General features: G+C 36.9%; 1 pseudogene; it reads left to right on the top strand.

Moving 5' to 3' along the window:
* LOC116904335 overlaps window positions 1–14,743 on the top strand; it is a 42,734-nt pseudogene extending 27,991 nt beyond the window's left edge.
* Window positions 14,744–20,148: the final 5,405 nt, after the last annotated feature.

Genomic DNA, 20,148 nt, shown 5'->3' with positions numbered 1-20,148 from the left:
AAAAGGAAAGATGCAGGCAGTAAAAGAAACAATCCCATCCTGGCCAGATATTTACTCATTGAAAGTGATTTTAATTGGGTTATTTGAGAAGTAGCCCACAAGTAGCCAGAAGAAGACTTTCTTATTTTCTTCTAAATATGTTTCTAGTGGAGAATCCATTTGCTGAGAGTGAGGAAGTATAGTCTAGCAATGTAACCAATGTGGAATGATTTCTCTGTACACTTAAAAATGATGTATCGTATACTTAGTTATGTGTATGTACCTGGGAGGTGGTGTCTCGGGTGTACTTGTGAGTGCAGGTATTTAAAGAGGCCAGAAGAGGCAATCGGGTCCCTTGGAGCTGGAACTATAGAAGGTTGGGAGTTACCTGACGTAGATACTAGAGACTGAATTCAGGTCCCCTGGAGAAGTAAGCGCAGCTGAGCTACGTCTGCAGCTCCTCTGTCCTCCTTTAAAACATCACTGGTAATAACAGCTCATGAAATGTATGGACATAGTATGCGTCTACATCTAAATCAATTTCGGTTTGTAACTCTGAATAATTAGAACACACTGAGAGTTCTGCTATTTGTTTGCCTTTGTATTTCAGCACTTACATATTTATTACCACAAAAGTGTGAAGGTTTTATTTTCTTAATTATAAGTGGTTCTTATGTTTGCCTATGTGTTGACACATTTGACCATTTTTTATGATTACTACATTTGGCTTGGAGGCAGCATGAATAGTGTGATGGGAGAATAGTAAATTAGGAAATAAGATGTGCAGCTTGGTCCTTTTCGTCACCTAGTGTCTGTTGACTGACAGTTTAATAGGAAATCCTGGCAGAGCCTGCCCTGGATCAGGAGACCGTGTCAGCTGCTTGGCTCTAACACCTGATATACAACTCCACAATGGAGATATTTATTTGTATGTGCCTCGGTGGGCAAAGCTCTAAAATTCCATTTTGTTTGGTTTTATTTAGTTCTCTTTTCTAACATGAAATCATACATGTGCACAATGGCACAATGTGCGCATACAGAGCAAAAATGATACAGAATCTCTGTAGATGTGCAGGACCTAACAGTGACGTAAGGAAACATGTGTCACCAGGAATTCTGTTATAGTAGTTTGCATTTTTTATGTTTAGATTCATTAAGTCCTTATTAAGGATAAAATCTAGTAAAATTAGGGGAAATAACAATATTAACAATGCAAATTATCCTGTTTTTACAACACTAATATTTAGGTTGCTTTGGTTCTAGTTATCCTTTCTACTTCTACCTCCTATTCTTTTGTATATTTGATATTTGGCAAGAGTACCCTGTTTTCGTGGTTCATAGTTAAAAGCAGAAATCTTCTGTTCTATGAATAATTATTCTGTTTCAATTGAGAAAAAATTAAAATGTCTCTGCCTTTTTATTTTAGAGTTTTCATTTGGATTTCCTTTTGTCTTTCAATTAAATGATAAAAATGTATTTCATCTCGAGCAACAATAGAATTTAGATGTTCTCTCAAACTTTGTGTGAGTATGATTGGCAGTTTAGGATTTTTATATTGTCAAATTTTCTTTCAATTTTCTCATTAGTTTAATAAGCATTCAGGTACACAGGAGCTAAATTACATTGTAGAAATTTTAACTCAACTTTTAATATCTTTATGACATGTTATTAGTAAAAGAAAATAAAAACCAAATAGCCAATGATATCTTAATATTCAATAGAAAAGAATTATCACCCATAATCTTACTACCTACAAAAGACTGCTGTCAAATTCTCTATGCAAATAATGCTCAGCATGGACACATGTACACACATACACACACACACACACACACACACACACACACACACACACACACACACACACCATCTCCAAAATCTAACAGAGGTCTTTTCATGGATAGCTTGTAACTGAGGAGTTCTGAAATATTCTATTACATAGAAACTCCATAACGATTTCTCCTCCTTTCTTACGTTTTGAAGAACAAAGTATTCTCGTATTACCTCCAACAGTAGTAGTTGAGGGTACATTACATGTTTTAAAGACTTAATAAAGGAGTGCTTTATTCAGTGTTTGAACAGCAGGGCCTCTTTGATGGAAGGTGACAAGACTATCATAAGAGACACATGGAAAAAACTGTACTTGAGGAAAAGGAAATGAGACTGATTAGCTTATCACTAAGAATAAATGTTCCAGACACATGCCTAACTAGACAAGGATACAAGATCCATCTCCTGCCTGTGCCTTTGCTTTCTCCCGTTTGTGTTTCCCATAGTCAGCAAGAAGTAAAAGTATTAAGCCAGGCATGTTGACTCACAGGGTTATTTCCCAGAAAATAGAAGTAGAGGCACAGACAGACAAATCTCTTTGAGTTTGAGGTCAGCCTGATCTACATAGCAAATTCTTGGCTAGTCATGGTTACAAAGTAAGGTTCTATCTAAAAAAATGTAAATATAGTATAACAACATATAAGTGCATTGAATGAGTGTGTGTATATAGCTCACATAAAATTGAGTAGGCATATTTTAATTTTCCCCATTTTGCCATCATTATTCTTAATTTCCTAGAACAACTAATTTACAAACTAAACTAACTGGCAGATATGTGTATATGGGAACAGATATAACATTTATAAAGCCTAGTAGTCTGTGCACGTCCAAGTATCTGCTTACAGTCTGAGAAGATATCTTTCATAGGTAGTAGGAGCAACTCTGAGCTGGATTCTATACATTATCAGGTTCCCTGGGTGATTCTATAAACTCTGGGCTTCCCTACCTACATAGCACACAGATTATTTTTCTCAAAACTAATTAGAACACAATTCTAGAATTTTAAAATGCAGTAAAATGCTTATATAATTCAATACTACTCTGTGACCACTGATTAACTAATATGACATTATATGGATTGTGTGACTTCCTGTGTGACATCCCTCTTCATCTCCAAGATTTAATCACACAATGGATTTCAGACTGCCATCTCCTTTCTCCTTTGTCTAGATCTTAACACCTATATACTTGCTCCTGGACAATATATTATTTACATTGTTTTAAATTTTACTAGTTTTAAAGTTCTGTGTGTGCATATTATTATAAGATCCACTCCTTAGTTTTACACTGCTTAAAACTCATTTACAAACACAATTTAAATGCAGGACAGTGAGCAAATGTACAAGGTAATTATTACTTTCCTGTTGGTTAAGATTGTAATTATCTCATGGTATTCTGGCTGTCTCACTCTAGGGAGGCTGGAATCCAGTAGAAGTTCATTCAGTCCACAAGGATGGATATCTTGGCAGTTAGTTTCAACATGGATCTGAAGACCTAGGGTATTCTTGGAGGGTTTCTGGTCCTCAGTCTACAGTTAAAGCCCAGAAAACTAGGTGATATTGGCAAGCATTTCTTTCCTTCAAGACTTTTTATCTGAGCTGCCACTAGAAGGTGCCACTCACATTTAGGGCAGGTCTTCCTGCTTCAACTAATCTAATCAAGAAAACCCTTCCCAGGAGCGCTCAGCAACTTTTGCTTTCAGTTGATTCCAGATACAGCCAGCATTAGTTTTCACACAGACCCGCTGCCCTAGTTACTCTTGTGATCACCACATAATGCACACAATATTTCTCCTAATAAATAGACAATTGACTCAAATCGTGTTTGTCTGTTTTTTGTAATTGCCTATGATTGAAATACTAGTCTTTATAGGATATGCATATTCAATGTTCCTTAGTATTATCATATATGTCTGAGTATTTATTGTAATTTATACATTGATCATTAGTGTTTATCTTCCCATTCCTTTATGTTGTTTGCTACCATTTAGAGTCTTGGGTGTTTAAACATTGCTCTATGGGTAGATCCACAGTGATTTGTCGTGTGTGCCTCATTTGGCAGTACTGGAGACATGGAGATATTGCAGCTTATTAGAGTATACATTTTCTGCTGCAGGTTCCAAATGCCAGGTATTGATCTGAAGGTTTTCCTCCTATGTTTCTTTTGGTTTAGTCCAGTCTTCACTGATATCCTCCTAATATTTCTTTTTTTTTTTTTACTTTTTTATTAGATATATTTCTTTACTTAAATTTCAAATGTTATTCCCTTTCCCGGTTTCCTGTCCATAAGCCTCCATCCCGCTTACCTGTATTCTCCACATACACCCCCCTTACTGCCTTCCCCCATATTCCCCTGCACTGGGGGTTCAACCTTGGCAGGACAAAGGCCTTCCCCTTCCACTGGGGCCCCATCAAGGCTATTCTCTGCTACATATGCAGTGGGAGCCCTGGGTCAGTCCATATATAGACTTTCAGTAGTGGTTTAGTTCCTGGAAGCTCTGGTTGATTGGCATTGCTGTTTTTATGGGATTGTAAGCCCCTTCAACTCTTTCAATACTTCTTCCCATTCCCCCCAAAGGGGATCCTGTTCTCAGTTCAGTGGTTTGCTGCTAACATTGACCTCTGTATTGGAAATGCTCTAGATGTGTCTCTCAGGAGAGATCTACATCTAGTCCTTTTCAGCATGCATTTCTCAGCTTCATCAATCTTATAAATTTTGGTGGCTGGGACAGGCTCTGAATGGCCATTCCTTGAGTCACTGCTCTAAACTTTGCTTCCATATCCCCTCCTATGGATATATTTTTCCCCCTTTAAAAAGGAGTAGGAGCATTCGCAGTTTGGTCATCATTCTTCTTGAGCTTCCTATAGTCTGTGGATTGCATCTTGGATAATTTGAGCTTTTTGGCTAATATCCACTTCTCAATGAATGCATACCAAGTGTGTTTTTCTTTGATTGAGTTACCTCCATCAGGATGATATTTTCTAGTTCATTCCAATTGTCTATGAATTTCATGAAGTCATTGTTTTTGATAGCTGAATAGTACACCATTGTGTAGATATACCACTTTTTTTAATCCATTCCTCTGTTGAAGGGCATCTGGGTTCTTTCCAGCTTCTAGCTATTATGAATAAGGCTGCTATGAGCATAATGAAGCATGTGTCTTTGTTGTATGTTGAAGCATCATTTGGGTATATGCCCAGGAAGGGTATAGCTGAGTCCTCAGGTAGTGTAATGTTCAATTTTCTGAAGAACCTCCAGACTGATTTCCAGAGCGGTTGTACCAGTTTGCAATACCACCAACATGGAGGAGTGTCTCCATTCTCCACATTGTCACCAGTATCTGCTGTCACCTGAGTTTTTTTATCTTAGTCATTCTGACTGGCATGAGGTGGAATCTCAGGGTTGTTTTGATTTGCATTTCCCTGATGACTAAGGATGGTCAACATTTCTTTAGGTGATTTTTGGCCATTAAATAATCCTCAGCTGAGAATGTTTTGTTTAATAGGGTTCTTTGGTTCTCTGGAGTCTAATTTCTTGAGTTCTGTGTCTATCTTAGATATTAGCCCTCTATCAGATGTAGGATTGGTAAAGATCTTTTCCCAATCTCTTGGTTGCTGTTTTGTCCTAATGACCGTGTCTTTTGCCTTGCAGAAGCTTTGCAGTTTTATGAGGTCTCATTTGTTGATTCTTGATCTTAGACCATAAGCCACTGGTGTTTTGTTTGGGATATTTTCCCCAATGCACCTATGTTTGAGACTCTTCCCCACTTTTTCTTCTATTAGTTTGAGTGTACCTGGTTTGATGTGGAGGTCCTTGATCCACTTGGGCTTAAGCTTTGTACATGGTGATAAGAATGGATCGATTTCCATTCTTCTACATCCTGACCTTCAGTTCAACCAGCACCATTTGTAGAACATGCTATCTTTCTTCGATTGGATGGTTTTGGCTCCTTTGTCAAAAATCAAGTGACCATAGGTGTATGGGTTCATTACTGGGTCTTCAATTCTGTTCCACTGATCTATCTGCCTATCTCTGTACCAATACCATACATCCAGTTTTTATGACTATTGTTCTGTAATACTGCTTGAACTCAGGGATGGTGATTTCCCTAGAAGTTCTTTTATTATTGAGTATAGTTTTCACTATCCTGGGTTTTTTGTTATTCCAAATGAATTTGCAAATTGCTCTTTCTATCTCTATAAAGAATTGAGATGGAATTTTGATGGGGATTGCATTGAATCTGTAGATTTCTTTTTTGCAAAATGGCCATCTTTACTACATTAATTCTCCCAATCCATGAGCAAGATCTTTCCATTTTCTGAGATCTTCCTCAATTTCTTTCTCCAGAGACTTGAAGTTCTTGTCATAAGATCTTTAACTTGCTTGGTTAAAGTCACACTAAGATATTTTATATTATTTGGGACAATTGTAAAGGGTGTCATTTCCCTAATTTCTCTCTTGGCCTGTTTATCCTTTGAGAGGAAGGCTACTGATTTGTTTGAGTTAATTGTATACCCCGACACTTTGCTGAAGTTGTTGAACAGGTTAAGTAGTTCTCTGGTGGAACTTTTGGGGTCACTTATCTACAATATCATATCAACTGCAAATAGTGATATTTTGAATTTTTCCTTTCCAATTTGAATCCCTTTGACCTCCTTTAGCTGTCCGATTACTCTGTATATGACATCGAGTACCATATTGAATAAATAGGGAGAGAGTGGGCAGCCTTTTCTAGTCCCTGATTTTAGAGGGATTGCTTCAAATTTCTCTCCATTTAGTTTGATGTTAGCTACTGATTTGCTCTATATTGACTTTACTTTGTTTAGATATATGCTTTCAACTCCTGATCTCTCCAGGACTTTTATCATGAAGCGGTGCTTAATTTTGTCAAATGCTTTCTCAGTATCTAATGAAATGACCATGTGGTTCTTATCTTTGTGTTTGTTTATATAGTGGATTACATAGATGGATTTCCGTATATTAAACCATCCCTGCATCCCTGGGATGAAGCCTATTTTATCATGATGGATGATCCTTTTCATGTGTTCTTGGATTCAGTTTGCAAGAATTTTATTGAGTATTTTTGTGTCAATGTTCAAAAGGGAAATTGGTTTGGAGTTCTATTTCTTTGTGGGTCTTTGTGTGGTTTCAATATAAGAGTAATTGTGGATTCATTGAAGGAATTTGGTAGTGCTCCATCTGTTTCAATTTTGTGAGATAGTTTAGACAGTATTGGTATGAGGTCTTCTGTGAAGGTCTGATAGAGTTCTGCAATAAACCTATCTGGTCCTGGGCTCTTTTTGGTTGGGAGAGTTTCAATAATTTCTTCTATTTCTTTAGGAGTTATGGGGTTGTTAAGATGGTTTATTTGTTCCTAATTTAACTTTGGTACCTTGTATCTGTCTAGAAAATTGTCTATTTCCTCCAGGTTTTCCAGTTTTGTTGAATATAGCCTTTTGTAGTAGGATCTGAAGATTTTTAAAAATTTCTTCAGATTCTTCAGATGTCTCGCTTTTCATTTCTGATTTTGTTAATTTGGAAACACTCTTTGTGACCTCTGGTTAGTGTGGCTAAAGGTTTATCTATCTTGCTGATTTTCTCAAAGAACCAGCTACTGTTTTTGTTGATTCTACGTATAGCTCAGACACACCTGAAATCAGAGCACCTGGTCTCAGGAAAGGCTGAAAGAACACAAGAAAACAGTTCTACAGGAGTGCTCACACAGAGGCCTACAGCAGGGGCAAGTCACTCTCAGAAACAGCAAGACAAGCAAACACCAGAGACAACCCAATGGCTAGAGGCAAGCTCAGGAACCTAAGCAACAGAAACCAAGACTAATTGGCATCATCAGAGCCCAGTTGTCCCACCAAAGAAAATACTGGCTATCCAAACATAGCAGAAAAACAAGATTTAGATGCAAAATCACATTTTTTTATTATAATGGAGGACTTTAAGAAAGACATGTAGAACTTCCTTAAAGAAATGCAGGAAAACACAAGTAAAGAAGTAGAAGTCCTTAGAGAGAAAACATAAAAATTCCTGAAAAAATTACAGGAAAACACAACTAAAACGGTGAATGAATTGAAAATGGAAATAGAATCAAGACAGAAAGCACAAAGGGGGACAACCCTGGATATAGAAAACCTAAGGAAGAGACAATGAGCTATAGATACAAGCATCACCCACAGAATGCAAGAGTTAGAAGAGAGAATCTCAGGGGCCAAAGATACCATAGAAAAGATAGACACAACTGTCAAAGGTAATGTAAAATGCAAAAAGCTCCTAGCCCAAAACATACAAGAAATCCAAGACACAATGAGAAGATCAAATCTAAGGATAATAGGTATAGTAGAAAGTGAAGGCTCCCAACTTAAAGGGCCAGTAAATATCTTCAACAAAATTATAGAAGAAAACTTCCCTAACTTAAAGAAAGAGATGCCCATAAATATATAGGAAGCCTACAGAACTCCAAGTAGATTAGAGCAGAAGAGAATTTCCTCCTGTCACATAATAGTTAAAAGACCAAATGCACGAAGCATAGAAAGAATATTGAAAACAGTAAGGGCAAAAGGTCAAGTGACATATAAAGGCAGACCTATAAGAATTACACCAGACTTCTCACCAGAGACTGTGAAAGCCAGGTGATCCTGGACCAATATCACAGAGACTCCAAGAGTACACAAATGCTAGCCCAAGTTACTGTATCGAGCAAAACTCTCAATTAACATAAATGTAGAATCCAAGATATTCCATGACAAAACCAAATTTGCACAATATCTTCCTACAAATCCATCTCTACAAAGGATAATACATGGAAAACTCCACCACAAAGAGAGAAACTACACCATACAGAAAGCAAGAATATAATTTCCTTGCACTGAAACCAAAAGAGAGACAAACAAACATAATTCCATCTCTAACAATGAAAATAACAGTAAGCAACAATCACTATTCCTTAATATCTCTCAACATCAATGGACTCAATTCTCCTATAAAAAGATATAGACTAACAGAATGGATATGTAAGAGAACCCAGCATTTTGCTGCATGCAGGAAACATACCTCAGAAACAAAGACAGACACTACCTCAGAGTAAATGGCTGGAAAACAACTTTCCAAGCAAACGGCCCAAAGAAACAGCTGGAATTGCCATTCTAATATCAAATAAAATTGACTTTCAATTAAAAGTCATTAAAAAAAGATAAGGAAGGACACTTTATATTCATCAAAGGAAAAATCCACCAACATGAACTCTCAATCCTAAATATCACTGCTCCAAATGCAAGGGCACCTACATTCATTAAAGAAACCTTACTAAAGCTCAAAGCACACATTCAACCTCACATGCTAATAGTAGATTTCAACACACCACTCTCATCAATGGACAGTTCATGGAAATAGAAATTAAACAGAGACATAGAGAAACTAACAGAAGTTATGAACCAAATGTATTTAACAGATATTTATAGAACATTCTATCCTAAATCAAAAGGAAATACTTTCTTCTCAAGACTTCATGGAACCTTCTCCAAAATTGACAATATAATCAGTCACAAAAGAGTCCTCAACAGATACAGGAAGATAGAATTAATCCCATGCATCCTATCAGATCACCACGCACTAAGTAAGACAGATCTTCAATAACAACAATAATGACAGAAAGCCCACATATACATGGAAGTTCACCAATGCTCTACTTACTGACAACTTGGTCAAGGAAGGAATAAAGATAGAAATTAAATACTTCTTTGAATTTAATGAAAGTGAAGATACAACATTCCCAAATTTATGGGACACAATGAAAGTGTTACTAAGAGGAAAACTCATAGCTCTGAGTGTTTGCAAAAAGAAGTAGGAGAGAGCATATGTCAGTATCTTGACAGCAAACATAAAGCTCTAGAACAAAAAGAAATAAATAAATCTAAGAGGAGTAGAAAGCAGGAAATAATCAAACTCAGGGCTGAATTCAACCAAGTAGAAACAATAAGAACTAATATTTTCTTGTAGAATGGGACTGCTAAATTGCTTTGGTGAGATACTTTCTCACAGCAATGACAAAAGTAACTGATGACTGATGAAGCCTCTTCTGATTTTGCACACAAAGTGCCTATTATAAAATTCTTCATAATATTCTTGACAGACCTTCTCACTGTTTCCCCAAATCCAATATTCAAGTCTCATCCCTGTTCCACAGCAGAACACCCCTGACAGTCCTCTTTGCTCCCATCTCCTGTGAATCCCAAAGATTTTCTCATTATAACCTTCATCCTACCACACATCACTTGGTCAAAAAACCCAACCCAAGCAATCAACCCATGACAACATAAGTGACACTTTTTTTCAGAGCAGGTACGTTGGAAGCAAATTAACACATTTCCTGATGTTCCTGAAGTCTAATCCCCTATTTTCATCCTGAGCTTTGTAATAGTAAATCCCCTGTCATCTTCCTTTTTTGTTTAACTCTATCCCCAGTGGTTGGGCAGTGAAATACACCCTGGTGCTTGGTTAAGCTGAGATTTGAAACCCTGGTGACCCTGAAAGGGATGATAAGTGTTTTCCTAAGCTGGCCCAGAGCTCTCCATAGATTTGTGACCATAAAGAAGGAGATGCATATTAAAGTACAAGAAGCACCAAGAACACCAAAGAGAATGAATCTGAAAAGAAATTCCTCTTACCACATAGTAATTAAAACACTAGCCATATAGAACAAAGAAAGAATATTAAAGGCTGCAAGGATAAAGATTAATTAACCTAAAGGCAGGTCTATTTGAATTACATTAAACTTGTTGGTGAAGACATTAAAAGCCAAAAGGACTGATAAGATGCCTTCAGATTCTAAGAGATCACAGATGCTTTCCTAGACTACTATACCCAACAAAACTTCCAATCACTATAAATGGAGAATACAAGATATTGCATAATAAAGTCAAATTACAACAATATCTGCATGCAGTCCCATAGAAGATACTTAAAAAGTCAATCTAAGGAGATTAACTATATCCATGAAAACACAGAAAATAAATACTTTTACACCAATGCCAGCAATATCAAAACAAAGGAAGTGGAAGCACATACTACAAACATCACCCCCTTCCTCACGTGTATCACCATAAACAACAACAAAATAACAGGAATTAACAATCATTGGTATTGATATCTCTCAATGTCAGTGATCTCAATTTCCCAATAAAAAGACAAAAAGTAACAGAATGTATGCAGAAACAGGATCCGTCCTTCTGCTGTTACCAAGAAACACACTACAAATTCAAGAACAATTATAATTTCAGGATAATGAGCTGAAAAAAGATATTGCTAGAAAATGGAGCTAAGAAGAAAGCTCTTGTAAATATTTTAATATCTAATAAAATAGAGTTCAAACCAAAAATAATCAATAGAGATATGGTAAGGACTCTATGTATTCATCAAAGAAAAAAAGTATCCAAGATGACATTTCAAATCTTTACATGGATGCCACAAACATAAGGGTACCCAAGATTGTAAGAAATACCACTATGTCTTACATGACATCTTGGTCCTCCTACACTGATAGTGGGAGTCATAAATACCCAACTCTCACCAAACAGTTCATCCAGAAACAACAACAACAACAAAAACTAAACAGAGAAATACTGGAGTTAATACAAGTGATAAACTGAATGGGCCTGACAGACATTTACAGGACATTTCAGTCAAGTAAAAAGAATTTACCTATTTATATATAAAATGGAACTTTGTCCAAAGTTGACCACATGCTTGCACACAAAGCAACTCTTAACAGATCAAGAAAGAAAGAAAGAAAGAAAGTAAGAAAGAAACTCACTGAATCTTATCATATTACCATGGATTGAAACTAGATATCACTAGCAACAGAGAATGGGAACAACAGAAATCTTAAAAACTCATGGAACCTGGAGAACTTTCTATTGAGTGAAAAATGGGTCAGGACAGAAATAAAGAAATTGAACACTTTCTAGAATTCAACAAAAAGAAACACACATCACAGTCAATCTTATGGCACACAATAAAAGTGATGCTAAGAGGAAAATTCATGGCTCTATGTACCTGCATTAAAAATAAATGCTAGCAACTTAACAGCACACCTAAAAGCTCTAGAACAAAAAGAAGTGAACATACCCAAGAGAAGAGCAGAAGACAGAAAAAAATCAAATTAAAGGCTGAGATCAATAAAATAGAAACAAGAGGGGAAGGGGCCTCACTGGGATGTGAGACGAAGGGCTCTCCCCTGAGAGCAGCCAAAGTAGGTTGCAAGTGGGAGGGGGGCTAAAGAGCGTCAAGTGGAGGAAAATATAAACAACAGTGTTCAGTGAGTGCAGGAGCCAAGGCAAATGGAAGATAATGTTATTGGATGAGTTCACTACCAAGATTCTGTCTTCGTGCTGAAGAATAACAGACCTGATAGAAGAGGGTGTGGTGGTTATAGAGAATATAAGAATTGTGAACCTGTCAGATAAATAAAAGCTCTTTATCTCTCCAACATCAAAATCTAAATTGAATTTCTTTTGAGATGTTGGAAGTAAATCTGAGAAAAAAATACAAAGTATCATGTGTATACTTCACTGACTTTTGTCCTGTCAGTATCTTTAACACTATATTCATAGCAGCCTTATTTATAATAGCCAGAAGGTGGAAACAACACAGATGTCCTTCAACAGAGGAATGGATACAGGAAATGTGGTACATTTACACAATGGAGAACTACTCACCTATTAAAAACAATGGCTTCATGAAATTCATTGGCAAATAGATGGAACTGGGAAATATCATCCTGAGTGAGATAACCCAATCACAAAAAAAAAAAAAATACAAAAAAACCACATATGGTATTCACTCGCTGATAATTGGATCTTAGCTCAAAAGCTTGGAATACCCAAGATACAATTCACAGACCACATGAAGCTCAAGAAGAAGGAAGACCAAGACCAAATTTTGGATGCTTCTTAGAAGGGGGAACAAAATACAGGAGGAAATATGGAGACAAAGAGTAGAGCAGAGACTGCAGGAAAAGTCAACATGAGACTGCCCCACCTGGGCATCCATCCCAGATGGATATAGTCACCAAATCCAGACAATATTGCAGATGCCAAGAAGTGCATGCTGATAAAAGCTGTCTCCTGAGAGGCTCAGACAGAGGATGACAAATACAGAGGCAGATGTTCACAGCTAACCATTGAACTGAGAACAGGGTCCCCAATGGAGGAGTTAAGACAGGACTAAGGTAGCTGAAGGGATTTGCAACACCATAGGAAGAACAACAGTATCAATCAACCAGACCCCCCAGAGCTCCCAGGGACTAAACCACCAACCAAAGAGTACATATGGAGCGACCCATGGCTACAGCTGCATATGTAGCAGTGATGGGCTTTGTCAAGCATTGGTGGGAGGAGAGGTTATTGGTCCTGTGAAGGCTTGAAGCATCAGCTAGGTGAATGTCAGGGCAGGGAGGTAGGAAGGAATGGGTGAGTGGGTAAGGGGAGCAACCTCACAGAAGCAGGTGGAAATAGAGGGTTTCTGGAGGGGAAAGAGGAATGGGGATAAAAATTGAAATGTAAATTTAAAAATCCAATGAAAAAAAAGAATAAAAAATTGGTAAGGAAATAAGTATTTCCTTTATTCCATGTGAATCTCAGGTTTATACTCTTGATGTATCAGATGCATTCTAGTACCATTACAGTCCAGACCCTAGTAATGCCAGCAGAAAAGAAGCAATCATGGAAGCAATGACTGAGCAGATTGTGACAGTGTGTGCCACTCTGGATGGAAACCCTGGAATGGGGTAGAAGAGTAAGCCTCTAGATAATGCCAGTAAGCTTGCACAGCTGGTTGAGAAAAAGCTTGAAGACTATTACAGAATTGATGATAAAGGCCTAATAAAGAGTAAAACTCAGTCACAGATCTTAATAATAATTGACCCTGTGTCTACTGTCCTGCATGAACTGATCGTTCAGGCAATGGCGTATGACCTACTACCAATTGAGAATGATACATAAAAGTACAAAACAGATGGCAAAGAGGAGGCAGTTCCTGAGGAAGATGTTGACCTCTGGGTGCTGCGCGCATGGCACCAGCACACCATGGTTTTGTTGGATGAAATTCTAAAGCTTATGAAGGGCATTTCCCAACAGAGAAACCTACAGAGGGGAAGACATCACTTTGCGCTCTTACTCAGCTGATGAAAAAGATGCTACACTTCCGTAAACATGTCTCAAAGCAAGTCGTCCATCTTAGCGTAGCTGAAGACCGCATGAATAAGTTTAAGCTGATTATTGAGAAGTTCTGCAAAACTGAGCAGGGCCTGGCACTTGCTCCTCCCAGAACTGCTCAACAAAAACCACGACAACTGCAACTAAATATGGACAGTCTTACTCTACATCTTCCATAGTAATGGAACCACTGAGGAAAATCTGGACAGACTGATCCACAATGTAAAGATAGAAGATGATGGTGATATGATTTGTAACTGGAGTCGCCTTGATGTTCTCATCGTTTCTCCATCCCAACAAGCCAAACCGCTAAGAAAAGATTGGTCTGCAAAAGAGACTTTTTAGCTTTCTCAATGGACACATTTTATCAAAATTATCCTGGAGGATGCTATTGATAATAGATTGGATTCCAAAAAAAGGCCATATTGCTCCTGAGGCCCAGCAGAATGGGATGGCTCTGGAGCTGCAAGTGCCTGCCAGAAACCCAGAGCTATTTAGAGGTGGACCAGGAAAATGGGTCGAGGCTGATTACTTTTGTAATAGGAGCAATTACATACTCTGAGATGAGTGGTGCTTACTAAGTTTCTCAGGCACATAAATCCTGTGAGGTTATTATTGGTTCCATACATATTTTAACACCTAGAAAGCTGCTGGATGATATAAATATGCTGAATAAATCAAAGGATAAAGTTTCCTTTCTTAAGGATGAGTAGCTTTTTTATTGTTTAAAGGTGTTGTTAACAGATTCAGCTAAAGATGTTGCTGCTATCATTTAAGCAGTGTAAAGAGTGCATAGATGACGTGGTTTTCAAGCGAACATCTTAAGGAAGTTTATTGTTATTGGGTTTGCCATTTCTAATAATTTAAATACTGTTGCTGCTTTGTACAAGATATGACATCAAAGGGCTCTGTAATCAGGATGTTTCCACCTTGGGACAGAATTTGTTACAAGGTATGGGTAGTTTTTACAGCCAGCTGTATACATACTAATTACTCACTGAAAACTTATGCTGAAATACAGTGTTGACTGCAAAATGAGTTTGAATGAAGAAATTATAAAAGTAAAAACTGTAAATGTATGTACAATAGAATTATTTCTTTTAAATGCAGTTTCATAAGACCAAAATTGATAATTTTTATGTATAAAATAATTCGTTATTAATATAATGATTTCACTGTATATGTTACTCACAAGATAATTCTAAGGAACACAGTTTTATATGTTTGAGACCATGTCTGCTTAAGTTTGAAACCAAAAATAATCGTAAACATTCTGAGAGAAAATAAATATATTGTTAACTTATAAATAAATAAATTAAACAAAACAATATAATGAATCAATGCAACAGAGTTGGTTCTTTGAGAAAATCAACAAGACAAACACTTATCAAAATTAACTAAAATGTGGAGATAGAATATCTAACTTAACAAATCAACAACAAAAAGGGAGACATAATAAACACTGAAGTATCATAAGGATATACTTTAAAAATCTACACTTTACCAGATTGGAATATTGAAGAGAAATTAATAGTTCCTTCAATATGTATCACTTGCCAAAGCTAAACAAGATTGGACAAACAATTTATATTGGCCTAAAATACCTAGTGCAATAGAAACAGTAAATAACATCTTCCAACTGAAAAAAATTACTGAGGTCTAAATGTAGATTTCTCTCAGAATTACAAAGAAGACTTAGCACAAATACTCCTCAAATTATTCCCCAAATTAGAAACAGCAGAAACATTGTCCAATTCAATTATTAAGGTCACAGTTACCCTGATACTCAAACCACATAAAGACTCAACAAAGAAAGAGAATTACAGACCAATTCCCCTATGAACATGGAAGCCAAAAGGCTAAGTAAAATACTTGCAAACCAAATCCAAGAACACATCAAAAAGATCTTGGTGGATACCAAGATCAGAAGGCTTAATCTCAGTGACTTGGGGATGGTTCAAAATATAAAAATCAATAAACGTAATCCACAATAAAAACAATCTGAAAGAAAAAAGAACAATGATCATCGCAACAGATGCAGAGAAGACACTTGCATGTGTCTTCTAGCACTTGATGATCACATCTACCAAAGACATATAAGATATAATGGGCATACCTAAACCCAAGAAAGGCACATTTCAGCAAATATGGTGAACATCAAATCAAATGGAGAGAAACTCAGAGCAATTCTGTTAAACTCAAGAACAAGATAAGGTTCTGTGCTTTCCCTATCTATTAATATGGAATTAATTTTTAATAGTAATTTTGTTCTCTGGAGTCTAACTCCTTCAGTTCTTTGTACATATTAGAGATATTAGCCCACTCTTGGATGTAGGATTGGTAAAGATCTTTTCCCACTCCGTTGGTTGCTGTTTTGTGCTATTGACAGTGTTCTTTGCCTTACAGAAGCTTTTCCATATATGTTTAATATGATAGTTTAATTTAGCTGAAAGAGATCAAGGGGATACAAATTGTGAAGAAGTCAAAGTATCATTATTTTCAGATGATTTGTGAGTATACATAAGAACTCTAAAATTCCACCAGGGTATTCCCAAAGCTGATAAATGTCTTCAGCAGTTCCATTTATGAATATTTGGGGGTAAAGGAGCCTAGTGTATTTAGTCAGTTTTAGGGATTTCCTGAAGCTATTGATTGGTTTAACTTGTGAAAAAGTTGGATCCTCCCTGAAGAATGAAATATTCTTATCTTCTCCTAGAACATTGTATGTATTATAAAGTTTTTCTTCTCAGGGAAAATTACACTCAGCTACACGGTATGGCTATGTCCCAAGTGGAAAGAATGAAGGAAAGAAAAAGAAAGAAAGAAAGAAAGAAAGAAAGAAAGAAAGAAAGGGCAACAAAATGTGGTTTTAACTGTGATTGTTTATGCTTATTCTCTTCTATTTTGCCATTTGTTTTATTAACTTCATTTTGCAGAAGCATATTTTCAATTTTTTAAAAGATTTATTTCATAATTAAAATGGAATAAAGCATTTTGTCCTCAATAGTTGTGCTTATTTAGATAAATTTGTATTTTTTCTCTTTGCTGGATTGCATTCTGAAAAGTTCTTTAAAACTATTTACTTGTTAACCTGTTCAATATAGTTAATGCATTTTGATTTTAGAAAATCTGCATTGGTTTTCTTTAAACCAACTTATTCACGATATCATTTTCCTGACACTTCCAACTGTTCATGGTATGCTATTACTTAGCATTTTACCTTTGACAGTCCTTCTTCCTGGCTCTATTTCTAGTCTTTCATCTGTACTTCTAGTTTGTATTCTAAGTTTACTGCTCTTGCCTGCTCGTGAGTTTGGAATTTTACCTCCAGTGATGCTGCACTTTAATATTTAGAATTGAATTCATGTACACTTAACAGGATTAGCTGCTGCTTCTATTCCCTGGAAGCACTGCCTATTATGATGTCTTTAAATAAAATTGCCCATGTGAGATTTTTTAATAGAATGCATAAATGTGATGAATTGGGACAAAATAAATGCTCCTATAAGATGGGTATGAATTTTTTAATTCTCAGGAGAGATTGATTTTATACAATTAAATGCCTAGATTTTTAAAAGCAATTTTCCTTATTGCACCTTTGTATTTATTGTTGTTTATACTATATTTAGCTCCAAAGGAAGATGTGTCTAAATGTTTCCTCAGGGAAGTCCTGTTACATTTCTTAATGTGACATATCTCCAGACAGTTTTCTTCCGTGTCCAATGCAACACTTAAAGGAAAACACAATGTTTAAGGTCTTAGATAAGTTCATAGGAAGGAAAGAACTTAAACTTGAAGGATTGTTTTAAGAGCCTGAACTAATAATGTTATCAACATGTAGTGAAAGATTAATAACACTCAGTATGGAGCAAATCAATATTAAAAACATATTTTATGTGTATAATTCAATGAAGGGTGATTCTGTTCATATGGGAATTTCTGTTTAGAAAGATGAGTGAGAGAATTAGTAACATTTCTCTTGGAATAAAAACAGCTCTGTATATATAACAAAACAAAACATGGCAAAAAAAAAACAAAATATGCTCTACCATATTACAAAGACACTTGATCCACTATGTTCACAAGAGATTTATTTGTAACAGTTAGAAACTGAAAACAATCCAGATGTCAATAGATACAGAAAATTTCATTTACAGAATGGAATACTATTCAGCTATTAAAATGAAAATAGAAAATATAATCCTAAGTGAGGTAACTCAGACCAAAACGCACATGCCCTGTATTTTCTCACTGATAAGTGGACATTAGACATAAATTACAGGATACCCATGACATACCCCACAGACCCAAAGAAGCTAAACAAGAAGGAAGACGCCAGTGAGGAGGCTTCAATCTCACTTAGAAAGGGAAATAAAGTAGTCATAAGAGGCAAAGGGAGAAGTGTAACTGGATGGGGAAGAAGGGGGTTGGTTAGGATCAGGTGTGGGGAGAAACAAGCGGGAGGGCCAGAGGGCCAGGAGAATGAATGAATTCTTCAGTTCATTCAGTTGGGGAGAGTCGGAGAGAAGATTTAGAAAGTCCCAGAGACCTGTAATGGGGGAGGCTTCCAGAAGTCAATGCAGGTGACCTTAGCCAAAATGCCCAATAGTAGGGATATGGAAATTGAAGAGACCTCCTGCATCCAGGCAGGACCCTTAATGGATATCAACCCACTCACAAAACTTTGAGTCCAAAATTAATCCTGTCTTAAAAGAGAAAAGGAAAGAAAAACAGTGCAGGAACAAAGATGTAACAGAGACTGAAGGGATGGTTCAATTTGAGATCCATCCCATGGACAAATACCAGTCTCTGACACTATCAATGATACTCTGCTATGTTTACACACAGGAGCCTAGCATAAGTGGGAGGCATTACCCAGCAGCTGAGTAAAACAGATACAGAGACTCACAGTCAAATATTTTATGGAGATCAGGGACACCTATGGAAGAGTTAGGGGAAGGATTAAAGACCCTGAAAGAGATAGGAACTCCACAGGAAGACCAACAGAGCCAACTAATCCTTGGGAGCTCTCAGAGACTGAGCTACTAAGGAAAGAGCATACACAGGTGGCCTTGTCCTGCATCAGTGGGAGAGAATGTGCCTAACTCTGCAAAGACTTGATGTGCCAGAGGGAGGAGATACTGGGGGCAGACACTATGAGGGGTAGGGGTAGGCGGAAGAATCCTGGGATGAAGGGCCTGCAGCTATTGAGACGTAAATAAATAATAGAAAAAACAAAAACAATCAAAATTCCCAAACAAACCAGGAGCCTAAATTCAATAATCACAGAAATGACTCTTGTTATATTCTGGTAATGTTAGAAACCAGTCCCAGATTCCTACTAAAGATGAAGGAATTTTACATTAGTATATGTACAGGAAGTAGATCAAATGAAGACTACATTAGAGTCTGTTTGTCACAACCAATTCTGAGTGATTCCATCATTGAATTTACTGAGAGTGTGTCATATGGCCCATCTGTAGTAAAACAAAACAAAACAAAACAACACCAAAAATAACCTGCAGAGAGAGAGAGAGAGAGGGAGAGAGAGAGAGAGAGAGAGAGAGAGAGAGAGAGAGAGAGAGAGAGAGCATTTGAAGCAGTCTGTAAACGTTGGTTAAAATGGTAGAATGGGGATTTCCCCTTAACACACCATTATAAAACTTCAGCTTGATTTGCCACATAGATGCCACAATAGTTACAGCTGTCTAGACACACTGGCCACAATGTGCTTGTCTTTTACTGTCCATAACCACACCTACTGCCATCTTCCCTGTCCTCCTCCTGGAATCTGCAATATTGATCCTATCCCTTCACTCCTGATTGCAACAAGATTAGCAAATTGTTAATCTCCTCTGTGTTCATAGAAAATAGGGTAAAGCTCAAGTCCTCATTTCCTCTGTCACTGTCAAGCAGAGTGCTTTATCATGCATCAGCCTCCTGCTACCAGAGGAAACTGCATTTAGACTGATCATTCAAGCTACCCAGAGAAGCATGACATGCTCAAATCCTGGCCTCCGCCTTGAATGGTTTTAGCTAAGTAGTTTATAGTGGTCAAAATAACCCCAAATCCCTATTCATCTTTTGGTATATTTGCACAGCTTGAAAACAACACTAC

This window comes from Rattus rattus, chromosome 6 (assembly GCF_011064425.1).
Source record: "Rattus rattus isolate New Zealand chromosome 6, Rrattus_CSIRO_v1, whole genome shotgun sequence".
Taxonomy (NCBI): domain Eukaryota; kingdom Metazoa; phylum Chordata; class Mammalia; order Rodentia; family Muridae; genus Rattus; species Rattus rattus.
Note: the sequence above shows the minus strand (reverse complement) of the source record. Positions and strands in the feature narration are given on the sequence as shown.